This window comes from Schistocerca serialis, chromosome 2, assembly GCF_023864345.2.
Source record: "Schistocerca serialis cubense isolate TAMUIC-IGC-003099 chromosome 2, iqSchSeri2.2, whole genome shotgun sequence".
In the NCBI taxonomy this organism is placed as follows: Eukaryota; Metazoa; Arthropoda; class Insecta; order Orthoptera; family Acrididae; genus Schistocerca; species Schistocerca serialis.
The window spans coordinates 437,433,204-437,450,823 of NC_064639.1; positions in this window are offsets into that span (position 1 = coordinate 437,433,204).

Genomic DNA, 17,620 nt, shown 5'->3' on the forward strand with positions numbered 1-17,620 from the left:
GAATTGAAAATTTTCGTTCCAGTGTACTTTACCCCTTTCTAAATAAGTGTCAAGTTCTTTAACTCACAGTGGAAATCCTCTTTTCTTCTGGTGTTATGTTCATGATGTAGGCAATTCGTTTCATACAGAGTGGGGTTATTTATTATGAAGCACATCCGTGAATATACGTACTGAGATGTTGTTGTCAGTATTTCAAGTCGTTTAAAAAGATTTCGACATGAGGTTCGTGGGGGTACACCACAAATAATTCTTATTGCTCTTTTTTGTGCTGTGAGGATTTTCTTTGCGGCAGGTGTATTGCCCCAGAAGATGATGCCATAACACATGACTGAATGAAAATAGCCAAGCAAGCTGACTTTGAGATGGTAATGTCATCGAAGCGTGACAAAATTCGTAAAGCAAATTTTGCCGACGTCAGCCGTTTTAGTGTTTGTAGATCGTGATGTTCCCAGTTCAGCCTACTGTCCACGTATACGCCTAGGAATTTTGATAAGTACGCTTGCTTTATCATCTGATCATTCTGTGTGATAACTATTTCTTTTGGGTTTTGTGGGCTGTTTGGAACTGGATAAAATTGGTTTTTTTCAGGTTTATTGAAAGGGAGTTAATACTAAACCAACCCAGAACTTATTTAAGGATATCATTGACCTCGGATTCTAAGTCAGTAGTTGACACATTATCCACCACAATGCTCGTACCATCAGCGAACATTGTAAATTTACACTGCTTATTGATGGATAAAGGCAGGTCATTAACATATATGAGGTACAGCAAGGGCCCAAGCACTAATCCCTGTGGCACTCCATGCTGCACAATTCCCCACTCAGAGTCCACTATATATTGTGATACACTATCTGAAACATCTAGAATAATCTTCTGCTTCCTATTTTCGATTTTAACCAGTTCCCTACAGGTCCTGTAATTCCGTAATGACAGGCCTTCTTGAAGAGTATCTGGTGATCTACACAGTCGAACGCCTTTGATAGGTCGCATAAGACACCAATTGGCAGCCTCTTGCTGTTTACAGACTCTAGAACATCATTTTTGAATGAGAAAATTGCGTTATTTATTGAAACTCCCTTTTGAAAACCAAACTGCTGACTGTTAATGATGTTCAGGTCACCAAGGTGCACCACAATACTGTTGCACAGAGCTTTTTCTAGGACTTTTGAAAATGTTGTTAATTGAGAGATAGGGCGATAGTTTGACACATTTATAGCATCCCCTACTTTGTACAGGGGCCTCACAACAGAGTATTTCATTCTGTCTGGAAACACTCCTTGTTGCATGGATGTGTTGCAGATGTGAGACAAAACTTCGGCCACTTCACTACAGCAAGCCTTCAACAGCTTGCTTGAAATATCGTCGATACCAGCAGAATGTTTATTTTTCAAAGACTGTATGATTTTTTTGATTTCATTGGCAGTAATGGGAAGCACACTTATTTGACTGAAAGGTTCTGGAAAATTAATTTTCATTATACAGGCAGCTTTACCTACAGAACCATGGCAACATATCTGTGTTGGGACAGTTAAAAAATGTTGGTTAAAGATTTCAGCAATTTCCTCACTATTAGTTATCTCTGAGTTGTCAACAGTTAAAACAATATTTTTGTCTTTGGTGTAGTTTACAGTCCCTGTTTCTCTCTTTATCACATTCCAGATTGTTTTAATTTTATTTTCAGAATTAGTAATTTCAGATGCTATACACATACTTTATGAGTTTTTAATTACTTTGGCAAGAATTTTACAGTAGAGTTTATAATGTTTTAGCTGAGCAGGGTTGTTAGAAGTCTTTGATGCTATGTAGAGTTGTCTTTTTCTCCGACAGGAAGCTATGATGCCCTTAGTGAGCCATGGTTTTTTTGCAGATCTAGCAGGTTGGACTCTGTATGACTTTTTTGGAAATACACTTTCAAAGGTACCTGCTATCTCATTTGTGAATACATTGTATTTTGAATTAGCAGTTTCTGCTAGATAAACAGGTGTCCAGTCAGTATGCTGAAGACATGATCTGAACGTTTGAATAGCTTCCTCACTTATATTCCTTACTGTTTTCCATCTAAGTGAGGTGTCACTCAGAGGAATTCCCAAGCTGTTGAAAGTAACTCGTTGTCCGTCATGGTCAGACAGACCATTTATAACCATTTCAATATTAATATGGTTGACTTTACTCTGATCAACAAAAACGTTATCAATGAGAGTACTGGAAGAGGTTGTGGTTCTGGTGGGCGAGCTAACCATGGGAACAAGGTTGTACGTGCCCATGACATTTTCAAACTCCACCTTGCAGGGAGAATTAACCAAGAAATCTATGTTAAAATCCCCAACAACTACCATGCCCCTATTTTTTCTACTTAAGTACAACAAAAGAGTATCTAATTGTTTAACAAACACTTTAAAATTTCCAGATGGTGCCCTGTAAACTGCCACAACTGTTAATCTGGAGACAGTGTCTGGCACCTCTATAGCACATACTTCAAAATGTAGCTCAAAGCAGAATCTTTGTACATCTATTGCTGTGAACAAGGCATTGTTTTTTACATATACAGCTACTCCTCTTTTGTCCATATAGTTCCTGCAATAAGACGTTGCCGAAACATCGTTGGGAATAGGGACCACTTCAATACCAGCAGTGATGTGGTGTTCTGTTAGACACAGAATGTGGGCACTGTTTATACCTTTTGTGTCTTCTATATTTGCTGTGAACTGATCCAGCTTGCAGTATAGGCCTCTTATGTTCTGGTGGAACACTGTTAACTTTTGTTTGTCTTTAATTGTATTGTTGTCTGAGTGAACTTTCGTTTGTGTATAAATTACTTGTTGCAGATTTTTGTTACTGGGCCAAATCCTGCTAGAGTTGTCCCAGCTCACTAGTTTCCATCGTTAGTTAGGGCTATGACTGGTCTGCTTTCATGATCGTTATTGTTTGGGCCTATTATTTCATGAAAAGCTTTTCCAATGTCTGCTGCTAGTTTATTTTTGCCAAACTGATTTAGATTTAGTCCATGCTTTGTGAAGCAGTGTCTCTCATACCTTTCTGTATCCAGTAGTGTCACATTCGTAAACTTACTGCAAAAGTGTTTCAGTTTACTATTCGTTAGGCGAATTTCTCTGTTCACACAAGACCAGTCTGCCAGGTCATATCTCGTGGGCACAGTTGTTAGTATTATGTTTGTATGCTGTAATAACTGCAGCAATACGAGTAGCTTTTTAATGAAAGTGCTGGCCTCGTTGCAATAAACATCGTTTGCTCCTGCGATTATCGCAATACAGTCTTTTTCCGTGAATTTAGCACATTCTGTGTGTATGTCTTCTACCACATTCACGAATTTTGCTCCTGGTTTAACAATTGCTGATATACACGAACCATCTTGAGCAGAGTTCGACGCGCATGTCGAAATATTGCGAGCATGACTGTCTCCAAATATTTTTACGTTATTTTTCCGTTGTGTTTGTTTACGTACGCGATCGGAACTTTTTCTTACGTAACCACGCGTGTTTTGTGTACACGTGTTGCCGTCTACTTTCTTGTATATAAATGTGGCGTCGTCGACGGTTACGTTTTCACGACGTACATAACACCGATCTACACACACTGTCGAAGCACTACTGTTTTGTAGAGCTGTATATCGGTCTTGGAGGACAGCGTATTTCACTTCTAGCACTTCAATATCGGTTTGTAGCATTCTGATTATTTCGTCCTTATTTTTGATAATGTTTGAAAATTTACATTCACACGCGGCTGCTATGCACGGCTCACAGGTCCACAAATAGTCATCAGTTACGAGTTTTAAGTTGATCTTGCAGCAATTTTCATGAAACCAGTACTTGCAGGTTCTACACTGAATTCCTTTACGAACTTTTCTGATACACAATTTACAATTACTATTACTTTTATCTTCATAACTGGGAGCTGAACCTACACGTACTTTCTCTATCGGCGCCATCTTGGACACCACTGGATAGCTGTATACACAACAAAATGTTCCCATAAATGTCTATACATACACATATTTCAGCACAAAGAAAGATACATGTGCACACTATACAAGATACAAAGGCTAACTGGAACATTAACATGGTGGCTCGTCAGAGCAGTTAGAGTTCGAAGATCATGCTTTACATGGTCGATGTGACCAATTGATGCCAAAAGGTGTTATATGATGTGATTTTTACAATTCACAGTCTCTCCTTGAAAATATGGAGTTACCACTCCCATTTTTCAGTGTTGCTCTAAGTATAATGGAATTGGAACATGCAGGAAGTTAGCCTTTTTGTGGTGCAATTTTCAGAGAAATGCCATCCGAGGGCAGATAATATTTCTGTGAAGTGTTAACCAAGTGTATGCTGCTGTTCTTTTTCAGTTTATCCATATTATTAATGACAAGTCTAATGAGAGGTTTTTAGTCACTTGAACAATGGCATACACAAAGTTGGCACTGATGAATTTTTTTTTTTTTTGGCTTAGAATGCCTCTTGTGAATACACAGAGTTGTCTCAATGAAACCATCAGGCATAACTGAGAGGTAATACATTTAGTGCTACCACTAATTTTTGGTGCCACTAAATGAAATAGCAGGACCAGGACAGTGCAGTCACTCATCTACCTGTACTTGTGGAGGAAAACTGATGTGGTACACCTCCACTTGCAACAGCAGACATCACTGCTGTTGACTGTCTTCCACTACGAGAATCATGGTGGGTTTTCATGTCTGCAGGTGCACACTGCCCTAAACTGCAGAGTTGCACCAGGACAGTGCATGTGCTGCAGCAAGTGTCCCACTTCAGCAACCCTGCTGCTGACATCGAGTAGACTGTTGGCTGGCCATCACATCAGTAACACCCACCCTGCTGCTGTCGCCACATGGCAAGGAGGTATAACTATACAGAACAATGCTACAAGTGCTGTATCTATTTTGTTATAAAATGTTTGATTGGTAACACTATTTCCTTGAGCCACCACTGGTCAGCATTCTAATGTCAACTCACCACATCAACTCAGCTCACTGCTTCAACTAAACCCTGCCACTGTAGAGGCCATCCACACCCAGCCTCTATAAATAAGATTTGTCATTTCACATTTAGTGACCGTATAGATTATTCTTGTACTGAAGGCAACAGCATTCAGTTTGTCCCTAAAATCTTGCAATACTCTTAAAAAAAGCATTTGCTCTACTTTCAGACCTCCATTTTAAAATGTGTGATGTTACTGATTATTTTATCGTGTATAGTAAAATGTCAATTTCAGAGAGTTCTGGTTCAGCAGGCATCCACTATTAAACAACGCTGTGATCTTCATAAATCATGTGCTGACATTGCTAAATAATTTATACACATGGAAGGAGGGGATTCAGCAGCCCTTATGAGCTAGTTGCAATTTGTTATTATTTTTCAGAACAACTACTAACTATAAACTGGTTGTAGCATGTTGTGTACTACGACCAGTACCCCTTATTAGTAGATTTTAGAGATCAATTCCTTTGAAGATCTGTGTTGTTTCTTAGAGTAATTTAAACTCGCAGATGTTGAGTGTGTCATTTTTCATACTGCATTAGTATGTAAAATTAAATATATCCATTTTTGAACAGTATTTTGTGTATATTCATTTGCCAATGTTTAAAATGGTCTATCAGTAATGTTTCATCATAACAAATATTGGCACTTATAGTAATTTTTTACTCAGTAATGATGTCCAGCTCTAAAGTATCTGGTCATGGGAAATGACAGCCTATGACCCGAAAATGCAGATCCATGAAAAACTCTGTGAAATATATTCAACAGGTAACTGTTTAGTAATGAGAAAGCACAGTAAAAACACCTGTAAATATGAGCTATTCAGAATTGATTATTGTAATTCATTTGTCTCCTACCTGGGATTAGGAGTTGCAGCTGTGACCACCCATTCATCAGTAATTAGAACACCAGCAGCAAGAGGCTCCTTTCCTCTGCGGTAGATAACTGCCAGCCAAGGCCAGGCATAGCCTTCATGATCCAGAGATGGGAGACTAAGAGCCTTAAGAGGGGAACTAAGGTAAGGCGCACAGCGCACTCTGAGGCCCTGGCACATAGAATCTGCAGGTGTCACATCAAAGTGCTGTAAAGATGAATAACTGACAGCCACAGGAGCATCCACAACAGGAACCTGCTGGTAGTGTTCATAGCCACTGTGTAACAGAGCATGATTGATGAGAAATAGATATCTTACAAAATAAGTTCATGTTATCTATGATAATGGACATCTTTGATTGTAAATCAGATGAGATATGTACACTGCAGAATTGACACAATTATTTAAAGTACTAAAATACTTGGCACAAATCTGTTTTGAAGAAGACAGCCTAATTCAGACAATACTCTCTCTTATCCTTCAGCAAAGAACATAGATATGTAATAAGTAGATACACAAGGGAACAAATTTAAAAAATCAACTACCTTACAAACAACGTTACTCATTTCCATTGTCTCCTTTTCTTTATTTGTTTCTATTATTATTTCCTTTGCATTCCTACAAATTGTCTAAATCATGGACTTTTTTCAGTCTGAAGAGAAATGTCAAATAGCTGAAATCTATATCTGAGAGAAATTTTCCTCTGGGGTCATGAACAAATCAGAACTACATCAGGCATTCGAACATGATAACTCCACGTTGACAATGGCCTTCAAGTGTGAGTCATGTACCAACTCCTAAAACTATAATTTTACTCATCATTAAGGAGCAGTTTAGGATAGGTAGGTTCCAAGAGGACATTTTCTCGGCAGAGTAAGAACTGTGTGTCAAGAAGCCATCAATAAGCAATGAAGCCAAATGCATTGAGTAGTATGCATGATTCTGTCTGTATGACTGTCTCTCTGTCTTTTTCTCCCCTCCCCATCCTCTACCCCCTCCTCCACCAACTGCAGAGTTTTGTAGAATTCTCTCAAGCAGTAATAATTGACTATGTAATAGGTACTTGTTTCACCAATATTTAAATGAGTTTTAATTTGCTCATGCCATTTACTCATTTTGATTGGACATTTGGTCAGTATTTTCTCTTCTGTGCTAGAACCTGGTTCAGTCAACAGTTATGCTCATTTAGGAGTTTCTGTGTACATTCTCTTTTCCACATGCTAAACTTAACTTTTGTATTCACTCACTGATATGCAAACAAACATGAAATACAATGAATTTCCTTGTATCAAGAATTGTTTCAGTTTGAAAGAAGCAAAAGTAGTTGAATACAGAAAGAAAAACTTATAATTTGGAACACCTGTCGAAATTTATTGATTGTCATTCATGTTCAGAAACCCTGAATGTTACTAACTGAAAAAAAAATTAGATGTTGCTTTTGTCTGTTGAAGAGTAGAATATTCGTACCATGCTATGTTGATTCAAAAACTAAATCATTGAAGGAGTTATATAAAAAGTATTGCAAGTACACAAGTTTATATAAGTTGTTTGGTAAAACAATCAACAACCAGAATTTTACCTAGAAGAAAATGTGGAGTCATGGATAACAAACGCTAAGAGATCACTATGTGCTTGTTAGTAAGTAAATACACAATTATACCTGAATCCAAGATAGTGACAGATGTCAGTGGCACGTGAAAAGGCATCACTGACATTGTGAGAACAAAGAGGCCTCCACATTGACCCAATACGATAGCTCAGTATTCCCTCTTGGTTCAGTGGAATTTGATGTTTATAATCAGGCTCTACTGCAGTTCCGTTGATCAATGCAACTATAACAGACAAAAGTAATCACTGGAAAACAGAAATTTTAAATACAAGTAGCAGAAATGGTGATGTAATTAAATATCTCAGATTTTGATCAATGTTGGGCACTTGAGTTGGTACACCAAGAATTTTTAAAAAATAGTTATAAATATTTCTGCATTTTAGAATGCTTTAAAATATTTATCACCCAAGCTAAAATAAAACTTAGAAGTAACTGTCATATGATTTAGATCTTGCCAAGTTATTCAGCCAGTTTAAATCTCAAAGAACAGTGATTCTCTTTATCAGTTGCTTTTGAAATTTAGACATGTCTTCTTTTGTTTTATGTTTATTTCATATGATGATGACACACAGTGAAATATAGGAGAAATATGAAAGCTTGTGTAACAAAAGAAAAAAAATAATTTAATTGAATGTTTTCTTTGAAGTCACTATGGGAGTAATACTTAAGTGTCTATAGTATATTGCTAGATTCCTCACTAAATACTTGTTCTTGAAATTAGCAAGTAGGCTTTTGTGAGATAATTGATGCCTTTCTTCAAGGGTCTGCCAGTTCACATTTTTCAACATTTCTGTGATTCTCTTCTGAAAGACAAACAATGGAAACTGCAGGTTGGAATATCAGCAATATAATGAGAAGATAGATTGCTGCTCAGCATAAAGATGACACACTAAGTTGCAGACAGGCACAACGAAAAGACACTTACACTTAGCTTTCAGCCAAAGTCTTCTTCAGTAAAGGAAAACACACACACACACACACACACACACACACACACACACACACACACACACACACACACACACACACACACACACACACATTCATTCACACAATTAATCATGCATCACATGCACACATGACTGCCACAGCCACACTGCCTCGAGGCTGTGGGGCAGGGAAATGGGGAGGGGGTGGGGAATGGGGAGCGAAAAAGGAGAGGAGTGGAGAAGGGGAAAGATGGGTGGGTGCATTGGCAGAGGGTGGCACACAAAGAGAGTGGGAGACAAGAATAAGGAGGAGTTGATAGGACAGAAAGCGTGGAAACCATTGGGTGTAGGGTTTGGGGCAGTAAGTTATTGTAGGTCGAGGCTGGGATGATTTTGGGAGCAGAGAATGTGTTGTACGGGTAACTCCCATCTGCACAGTTCAGAAAAACTAGTGGTGTAGGGGAGGACTCAGATGGCATGGGTAGCAAAGCAACAATTAAAATCAAGCGTGTTATGTTCAGCTGCATGTTGTGCCACATGGTGGTCTGCTTTGCTTTTGGGCACAGTTTTTCAGTGGCCATTCACCCTGGGGGACAGCAGGTTGGTTGTCATACTAATATAGAAAGCTGTGCAAACATTGCAGCAGAGCTGCTATATTACATGGTTTTCACAGGTGGTATGGCCTCTGATGGGGTAGGCTAAGCATGTGACAAGAGTGTAACAGGAAGTACTGGGTGGGTGGATTGAGCAGATCTTGCACCTGGGTCTTCCATAGGGGTGTGATCCTTGTGGCAAGTGGCTGGGATTGAGAGTGGCATAGGGATGGACAAGTATGTTATGGAGGTTGGGTAGGTGACAGAACACCACTTTAGGAGGGGTTGGAAGGATTTTGGGTAGGATGTCCCTCATTTTAGAGCATGATGATAGGTAGTCAAAGCCCTGTGGAGGATTTGGTTCAGTTGTTTCAGTCTGAAGAGGTATTTGGTGACGAAGGGGGTGCTCCTTTGTAGCTGGATTTTGGGGGTGATGGGAGGATTGGGCATTTGTCACTGCTGATACACCATCCATGGATGGCCAAGCTGTATGGGAGGATTTTTTCATGTGGAAGGGATGACAGGTGTCAAAATGCAGGTACTGTTGGTGACTGGAGAGTTTAATGTAGACAGAGGTATGGATGGAGACATCACAGAAAAAGAGATCAACACCCAGGAAGATGGCACAGTCGATTGAGGAGAACCATGTGAAGTGGGTGAGAGGGAAGGTATTGAAGTTGTGAAGGCATGAGGATAGGTCATCTTGGCCCTGAGTCCATGTCATAAAGACATCATCAAAGAATCTGAACCAGACTAGGGCTTTGTCGTTTTGGGATACTAGAAAGGTCTCCTGCAGATGGCCCATAAACAGGTTGGCATAGGATGCTGTCATGCAGGTGTCTGTGCTGTGCTGCTGGTTTGGTTGTAGTTGTGAGTCAGGATGAAATTAGTAAGGTGTATGAGAAATTAAGTAGTGGGCCATTCCCAAACTCAACCCCTCACTGCAACGATCATATCCCTGTGGAAGTCTTAGGTGCAAGACTTGCCAAATTGCCCAATCTACCCATCCAGCACTTCCTATTCAAGTCCTGTAGCGGGCTTATCCTACACCATCACAGGCCAGGCCGTGTGTGAAAGCAGCCATTTCATATACCAGCTCTGCTGAATGATTGCACAACTTTCTGTGTTGGTAAAAGCCACCAACCAGCTGTCCCCGTGGGTGAACAGTCTCTGCCAAACTGTGGCCAAGAACAAAGTAGACCAGCCTGTGGCACAAGATGCAGCTGAACACAACATGCTTTATTTCAATGGTTGCTTTGCTACCCAAGCCATCTGGATCCTGCTCTCCACCACAAGCTTTTCTGAATTGTGCAGACAGAAGTTATCATTACAACACTTCTACCTCTCCCAAAATTATCCCTGCCTCACCCTCAATTATCTACGGTTACCTCACCCTCCATCCAACACTTCCCAACCCTCCTGTCCTATCACCTTCTCCCTATTCTCATCTCCAACTATCTTTGTGTGCCACCCTCTGCCAATACACCCACCTATCTTTCCTCTCCCCCTCTCCTCTCCTCTTTCGCTCCCCGTCACTCCCCTCCCAACCTCCCTGCCCCAAAGCCTCTTGATGCTCTGTCTATTGGCTGTCTAGGCCCTGTGCTCTCTGCCAGACAGCGCTCTTCTCTACCCCTGCCCAAACCCTGCTATTCCTTCCCCTTCCCTGACCCTCCAGATTGCTGCTTCCGTGCTACATGACATTTGCATTCTGGTACAAGCTGCCGGAGATGGCAGTCGTGAGTGCATGTGATGTGTGCTTACTTGTGTGACTGGATGTGTTGGCATGTTTACTGATGAAGGCTTTGGCCAAAAGCTAAGTGTAAGTGTCTTTTCATCGTGCCTGTCTGCAACCTAAGGTATAATCTTTATTGTGAGTAGCAATCTATCTCTTCCTATATTGTTGATCTTCTGAGTGTAAAAGAAATCTATAACTGCTAATGCTGTCCATCTTGGTATTTGTTCAATTTGTTCAATATCCACTGTTGTAGTGTGATGCACAAATGATGGCAGTTTGTGCAGCTCAAGGAACGGACTGGGATTACATTGTTACAGATCCCAAGCAACTGTAGCAGGAAGGGCACAAACATGCTTTGTGCCTCTTGACATGTCTTCTTTATGGTAAGTAGCAATCTATCTTTTCCTACATTGTTGATATTTCTACCTGGAGTTTCCATTGTTTGATTCACTGCAATCTCATTTAATGCTTGTACTGGCTATGACGTACAGAGCTCTCAAAATGTTACAGAACACTCAGAGGCTACTGGAGTGTGTATGATGTAGGTGCACAGAACAAGCCTAAACTTTAACTATATTTTTATTTGGTGTGAATCCCACACACTTGAAGGATATTCTAACAAGTGTTTCACAAGTGCTTTGTAAGCAATCTTGCTTTGTAAGCAATTTCCTTTGTAAACTTAGTGGATATTCACAATAAGCTAGCAGTCTTTGCATTGCTTTGAAATCTTATCAAAATTTTATTGGATATTTGTGCCACTGTTTTTTTTTAATAGTACTTCATTATAGATAACTGCAACTTCAACAAAAAGTCTCACATTAATGTTAACAGAGTCAGTCACATCATTAAGATACAACATTCTGCATTTGCTTTGCTACTTTCAATTTCCATTTCAGCCATCCATGAGAATGCCTCTGATAGCATTAACGTATGTCCAGAGTTTCTTTGGGCTTCTTGAGAGGTCTTTCCATAATATTCAAAATATGATCGTCATTGAGGGCTTCACATATTGTGTTTTTGACAGCCAAATACATTTCATTTAACCCCTCTCGATCATTGCTTCTCTTTTTTATATCTATTATGTAGTAACTTCTGTTTCTTTAGAAGTTTCTTTACAGAGATTGCATACGGTAATGTGCCTCTCGTATCATGAACTGCTTTACTTTGTATAGATATACCCAGTACTTGTTCAACTATTCACCTAATCCTGAGCCACAGTTCATTGAACTGAACTGAATTTTATTTGATCCTGTAGGGTTACATGGTGTACAGTGAATGTACATGTAGTATAGGACATGTCAAAGTTACAAAAATATTGAATGTCACATACTTCCTAACTATTCTAACATCATTGATTATAATTAACAATATTTACAAATTTAATGTGAGCAGCATTCATTAACACTCTAAAATTCCTTTTCCACTAGATAGTCTTTTAGATTCCTTGAAAACTTAGTGTTGTGCATGTTGTCACAAAGATTTTTAGGCAGGCTTCTTAGTAATTTGGTACCTGAGTACTGGGGTCTTTTTCCAAGCATTGTCTGTCAGTGGTGTATGCTTTGTATGTCATTCTTCCTCCGTGTGTTGTGGAATGTATACTAGCATTTGTGGGTATATGTAGAAGGATGAAAAAGTTAAGATTTCTAGTCTTTTGAAGCAGTTTATGCATGTTTCAGATTTGAATGTTCGAGTTTCCCCACACTACTACTCCACACTGTGCACAGAAGCTTTTTATCTGCATACTGTGTTAGTTGCCTCATTAGAAATATGATGGAGCTGAGTTTCTTATAGACGGAATTAATATGTTGTTTCCATTTTACATATTATTTCCTGTTGCTTAGATATGATTCTACACACTTCCCTGCTTGCCCTCGAATACCATAGATTTCCAATTTTCTTATCAGTATTTCATGGTCAATAGTGCCGAATGCTTTGGAGAGATCCAGAAACATGGCAGATACAAATTGTTTTTCATCTAAGGACTGTATAATGTATTCTGTCAGATTGGCAATTGCTGTTTCTGTAGAACTACTCTTTCTGAAATCATGCTATGATGGTATGAGAATGTTGTATTTGCCCAGATAATCAACTAATCTATTATACATAAACATTTCCAGGATTTTTGAGAAACCTGATATCAGTGAAACTGCCTTGTAGTTGTTGGGGTCGTCCTTATCCCCTTTCTTGTACACTGGTACCACCCCACTATATTCAGTTTTTCTAGAAAAATTCCACCTCTGAGAGAGCTGCTTGCTATATCCAGCAATGGTGAGGTCATTTGCTCACTTACTTACTTTACTACATGATTTGATATTTCGTCATTACCAGCTGATTTCTTGGACTTCAGTTTATGTTCAGCTTTCCTCAGTTCATCTTGTGTGACTGGTTTCAAGGACGTGTTATTGCTTGATTTTTATGATAACTTAGTAACCTCCTTTTGTGGACTATTTCTTTCCAGTTTTAAGTTCTCTACCACATTATATAGTTACCACTGAGTATGTTAGATATTTGTCTACCGCCTGTAACCACTGTGTTGTTTATTTTCATTGACTTGATATCTGTTTCTTTGCTTGATTCAGATTTTTCCTGTCTTTCATCATTAACTGCATCCCAAGCTGCCTTTGTCTTGTTTCTTGAGTTCACTTTGTTAGTATTAATTGCTCTTGATTTTGCCTCTTGTATTATTTCTGTATACTTCTTTTGTAGTATTTTCAGCTTCATCCCTCTATCCCTCTATCTCTGATCCAGCATCTTCCTGCGCAGTTCTGTTATTTCACTGGTAATCCACTTTGTCTGATCTTGCACCTTTTCCTATCAGTTTACTTTGGGGAATGCTACATCAAAACGACATTTAATTGTTGTAATAAATGAATTATATTTTTCATTTACATTCTTCCACTCAGATGTATGCAGAAAAAAATACCAGATTATCTTGAAACTCTTAGCTGAAATAATAATACCACAAGAAGAGTTAGTAGTTCTGCAAATTTCAGTTGGCAGTAATAATTATAAGGATATACCAGAAGATTGGATTAGAGTCAAGCCTTATGCATCAGTCAGAAGATCCAGTAGATGCTGCAAGTGTGCTAGCTTTCATCTTGTTCTCCAATGATGTGTTAAGTGCTAATCACACCATTCATTGTTAACTGAGCATGTCAATTAATTTCATACTGCTTCCTTATATGTTTTGTTAATGTATGCTTTCATTCACTTCATATTCCTCAAGGTTCTCCTTCTTGATGGGATCTGTAGAACGGAATTAATGAATGAGTGAGTGAGTGAGAGAGAGAGAGAGAGAGAGAGAGAGAGAGAGAGAGAGAGAGAGAGAGACTTAGAGTTAGTCAAAGTACAAATGAGTTAAAACAAATGCCCAAATGGCTTTTGCCTGTCAAGTTTTGCAATGAAACTTTCTGTAACAGAAAGGAGTTTCTGCCAAGAGCAGATGTTAACGGGTATCAACGAATCTCACAAGCATGACATGCTATGGAGACTGCATGATTGATTGTGCTGTAGGTGTGATTAGCACTTGACACATCACTGGAGCTCAATATGTGTTATATCTTAAGCACAGTAATTAAATAATGTCATCCTATCAGGAATGACATGTGTTACAAAATGCACTGCTGATTTTATATTTCTGTGGGACAACATTGATAATGGCCTGTGCTAAGCTACCCAAATTGTAAACCATTTGGATTCAATCTGAGACCAATGACTGCAAGAAGTGAAAGCAGCAATAAAGTCAGTGCTCTGGTAACTGAGGCAATAAATATAATAATAAATGTGTCTTTCATGGACTCCAGACTTTATGAGAGCTAAACTGGAAGAAAGCAAACAACAGTGTAAAAATGGAAGACAAAGTAAAGTGAAAAATGCTAAAGTAAATGCAAAAGATTTTGGGATAATCGTGGAGGAGAAGAATGGCAGTAACAATAGTTGATAGAATTTAAAAAAAATGAAATATAAGAATGGAAAAAAAGAGTATACAAATAAGAAATGGAGTAAGGAAGGCTGTGATGAGAAAATAAGAATGAAGAGTGTAGTGTAAAGAAATACCACCAACAGGTGTCTTTGTTTGAGTAATATGTGACTTATCTGCAGCAGGAATGGAGGACATGCTAATGTCAGATTTTACAATAGAAGCACTCATATGATTAAGAGCTTTGGGGTAAAATGATTCAGTTAGGAGTATTGTGGTCCAAACAAAGTTCTATGGATGGTGAAAGATGTGCTAAATTACCTGGAAATGGATTTTGGCATTTCAGAATATGTTTTAAGGGATGGGTTGGGGAAATTTGGAAAGAAGGAGCACGTCACTTAGACTGCAGTTTGAGAGGGCAAACCTGCTATGAGGACAAAGGGAGACAAAAACAAAGGAGAAGGCTTTAGAAAGAGTAGGAGAGGAAAGACAGTACATTGGGAAACCTGTCCCTCTCATTGTCAAGACACTGCCATTACACCATCATTTCCTAATCCAGAATGAAGAGCTAACTTTGTACCCTTTAGCTCTTCTATAAATATTCTTTCTTTTTCTTGTTCCATTCTTTACCTTGGTAAAGTGAACAAAAATTTCTCAGTTATAGAGATTCAGCTGTAGTTTTTGATTTATTTGAAACTGCTTGATTCCTGTTAGTCTACATCTACATACATACTCCACAAGCCACCATAGGGTGTAAGGTGGAGGATACCATGTACCACTCCTAGTCATTTCATTTCCTGTTATACTCAGAAATAGAGCAAAGGAAAAATGATTGTGTATAAGCCTCTGTAGAGGCTCTAGTTTCTTTCTCCTTAAATTTCATGGTCCTTATGCAAAATGTATGTTGGTGGCAGTAGAATGATCTGCAGCCAGCCTCAAATGCCAGTTCTCTAAATTTCCACAATAATACCTCATGAAAAGACCATTCTCTTCCCTCTAGGAATTCTCATTTGAGTTCACAAAGCATCTCCATAGTATTTGCATCTTGATCGAACCTACTGGTAACAAATCTAGCAGCAAGCCTTTGAATTGCTTTGGTGTCTGAGCTGGTGGGGATATCAAACATTTGCAACCTGGTGGTGTTCCCAAACACTCAAGCAGTACTCAATTATGCGTCACACAGGCATTTTATATGCTGTTTCCTTTATAAATGAGCTACACTTTACTGAAATTCTCCCAATAAAATGAAGTCAAGCCTTCACTGTCCCTACTTCAATCTGATGTGCTCATTCCATTTTGTACTGATTTGTAATATTACATCTAGATATTTGATTGATTTGACTATTCAAGCAGCTCATTATTAATGCTATATTCAAATGTTACAAGACTGTTTTTCCTGCTCATCTGCATTAGCTTACATTTTTCTATACTTAGAGCAAACAGCCACTCATCACAACTAGAAATTAAACCTAAGTCACCTTGTATCCTTCTACAGTCACTCAACAATAACATCTTCCGATACACTGTAGCATCAACAGCAAACAGCTGTAAATTGCAGTCTACCCTGTCCATCAAATCATTTACGTATAGAGAAAATAAGAGCAGCCCTGTCACATTTACCTGGGGAAATCCTGATGATATCCTTGTCTCTGATGAACACTCACCATCAAGGAGAATTTAATGGCTTCTATTACTTAAAAAGTCCTCAACCCACTCAAATATCTGAGAGCTAAATTCATATGCTTGGACCTTCATCAACAATGTACACTGAGGCATCATATCAAATGCTTTCTGGAAACCTAGGGATATGAATCTGCTGTTGCTCTATCCATGGTTTGTAGGATATCACATGAGAAAAAGGCAAGCTGAGTGTCAGGCAAATGATGCTTTCTAAATCTGTGTTGACTTGTGGATAGAAGTTTTTCTATCACAAGGAAATTTATTATATTCAGACTCAGAATGTGTGCAAGAATTCAGCAGCAAACAGATGCTAAGGATATTGGTCTGTAATTATGCAGGTTCGTTTTTTCATCTTGCTTATATATAGGAGTCATCTCCACTTTTTTCTGGTGACTTGGGACCTTACACTGGGTGAGAGATTCATAATAAATGCAAGCTAAGGAAGGGGTTAATGCCGTAGAGTACTCTCCATAAAACTGAATTGGGATTCCATCTGGACCTGGCAACTTATTTGTTTTCATGTCTTTCAGCAGCTTTTCTATGCCAGGGATGCCTATTTCTATGTCTTCTGTGCAGGAATCTGTGAAATAGTCAAATGAAGGTATGGACTGAGATGAAAGAAATTAAATATGGAAACCTGTATTAACAGGTCTGTTTTAACTGGAGTCTCGTATTTTATCATTGTGGAACAGTCACCAGAGTTACATGAGCTGAAGAAACAGTGCTTACTTTTTAAAATCTACTACTTCATTAAGTTGAACAGAAATGCTAACTCCAAAATAAGATGTGATATGCATGTACTGGAGGGGAATTGTCACATTTTAGGAAGATATATAATTTTTCATTCCTACACTGTGGCAGTATTCTTTAATTGTGTCAGGCTATTTTTATTTCTATGGCATTTGATGTAATAGTGTTCAGATGTCACTACAATACACACTGAATGGAAATGAGCGTTTGGCATCATTGGCCGGGAGGCCCCTTACGGGGCAGGTCTGGCCGCCTTGCTGCAGGTCTTATTACATTGGACACCACATTGGGGAACCTGTGTGCCAGATGGGGATGAAATGATAATGAAGACAACACTACACCCAGTCCCTGAGTGGAGAAAATCCTCGACCCAGCCAGGAATCGAACCAGGCCCCTTAGGACAGCAGCCCGTCACGCTGACCATTCAGTTATTGGGGTGGACAAAATATACACTATTTCACTACCATTAAATTACAATAGTCTGACTGCAATTCTGATAAATTTTACATCAATAAT